This window comes from Bison bison, unplaced genomic scaffold (assembly GCF_000754665.1).
Source record: "Bison bison bison isolate TAMUID 2011002044 unplaced genomic scaffold, Bison_UMD1.0 scf7180017864341, whole genome shotgun sequence".
NCBI classification, from domain to species: domain Eukaryota; kingdom Metazoa; phylum Chordata; class Mammalia; order Artiodactyla; family Bovidae; genus Bison; species Bison bison.
The window spans coordinates 7879940-7882157 of NW_011494913.1; the positions used below are offsets into that span (position 1 = coordinate 7879940).

Sequence of the window (2218 nt, forward strand, 5' to 3'; positions counted from 1 at the left end):
GTGACCTAACAGACTGAACTGAACTCGGAAATTGGTAGCTACTGGAGCATGGCTTTAGTGAGAAAGTTTGAATACACAAGTAAGATCCAGTATGAAAAACTTGTAGATAACTTGGTGGGGCTGCATGGGCCCATGCAGAGAAGAGGCCCATGGGCCTCCTTCCTTACCCCAGATTCTCTACTCATGGTTTTCTTACCCACCCTTCTGACTTTCCTTACAAGTGCTCTCCCTTTAGGCACCTTTAGCGCAAAGAAATAAGAATGGGAATATGTATTCAGAATTTGGAGGGAAAAAAAAAAGATCTAATGAAAAGCATTCCTTTACCCACTATAACGGGCTTCCTTGGTAGCTCAGATGGTAAAGAATCTGCCTGCAATGCAGGAGACCCAGGTTTGATCCTCTATAAGGTTTCATCATTGGATTTGTCTCTGCCAGAACACAATTGTCATCTCATGTTTATCATGAGTTCTAATTTGACATTTATTGTTGATAAGTTTAAGTAGGGAGCTGAGTGATTATTTAATAGATTCACTTTGGTAAGGAAAAAATCTTTCCTAAATATAAAAGACATGAAGTAAAAACATAAGAGGCACAACCTTCTCAGAACTACTGGAAAACAGTGTGATGGGAGTTTAAACTGCCTGGTACTTTTCATTAATAGTTTTCTCTCTCCCTGGGATCCTTCCACTCGCAAATGCTCAATCTGATAAACTACTTAAAAGTTTTCTGTGCCAAGTGCACTAGTATTCTGAAAGATTTTGACTGAATCCCTGAAAGGAAGAAATTCAAGACAAGAATTGCTTTATTTTATAACAAGAGAAAACCCTTAGTTGGGGGAGAGAGTATGATGCAAATGGCAAGCAAATAAGTCTTTACCCCCAGTCTTTTTATGTGTGTATAATTTGGAATAAAAGATTTTCAAAGAAAAAAAAAATATATATATATCCCACTGGAATCATGGGGTGATTTGAAGATTCATCAGATCCTTGGTTTGTGACAGGTTGCTGCTGGGAGAACCAAAAGTCCAGCAGCTTCTTGGATCCTTTAAAAAAAAAATGTGCAACTTCCATCACCATAAGACTAGCAAACAACCAAAAGCCACAGAAAATCAACTAAATCCTTTCTCTCCTTGCTGTGAGTGCCACCAATTACTTCAACTGTGTTACCAAAATTGTCTCCTTTTATTGCTTTAATTTTATATTGACTCTTTTTTAAGGAAAGAATTAATAATATTTACCTGGACTTTCTTTTTTTTCTTTTGAGGGCAGAGAGAGACGAAAGATCACGAGTTTGTTGGAAACAGAGGCAGACACAGTTCCGTGTCTCAGCGTCCCCTGATTGCCATCTGAGGGGCAGAGCTGGCAGCTAGCAAGTGACTCGCGTGTGATGGGGGTGGGGCGGGTGCAGCCCTTAGTGATGACCCTGAGTGCCAGTCACTTATCGAGAGACACTTAGCACAGCAGCTAGGGGTTCTGCTGGGCCAGTAGTCAGGCTCGCAGTCGTTCCCCCAGCAGAGGGTGTGGTGAGAGGTGGGTTGCAATTTCTCCCAGGGCCCTTCAGGCCCTGGGGCCGTGGGGCCGCCAGATGACCTGGGGGCTGGGTCAGGCCAAGGGCTGTGTCCTGCAGAGCTGAACACAGAGCTGGCTGTGTCTCTGCCACATCTGCCCACTGGCCAGGCCCAGGACTTGATGCAGCAGGGAGCATCCCCCCACCATCCCCACTTCTGTGACCTAACGGCAAGGGCAGTCTCCATGGGTTGCCATCCATGAAGGTCTCAGCAACTGGACTATATGGATACTGCCATTAAAATAACAGCTTCAAACAGTGTCAGTCTCTCTGTTCAAGTTTCAAAAATTGGTCCAGCTTAGGTCAGCAGGCTACCCCTAGGAGGTGACCAGAGGTCAGGGTTAAGTTGCAAGGGCACTGCACCTCATTCCTTCAGGTCCCCCTCTGTGGCCGGAGCCATCCTCCAAAAAGGGCAATTGTTGTGAGCTAGGAATTCACTTGACTGGTATTTGCTACAACATGTGCTTCTATTGGTACAAGTGATTATCTCCAGTTGAAATGAAAAACCTAAGGGCCGCTGGGTCCTGGGTGCCTGGCTCCCTCAGTTATGACAGCTGGGTAGGGTCTGTGGGATCTTGCCCTGCTGCTGCTGCTGCTAAGTCGCTTCAGTTGTGTCCGACTCTGTGCGACCCCATAGACGGCAGCCCACCAG

General features: G+C 45.4%; 1 pseudogene; it reads right to left on the reverse strand.

The window, feature by feature from the left end:
• The window catches only part of LOC104999034, a 5103-nt pseudogene extending 4033 nt beyond the window's left edge, over positions 1–1070 (reverse strand).
• Between the last annotated feature and the right edge of the window lie 1148 nt (positions 1071–2218).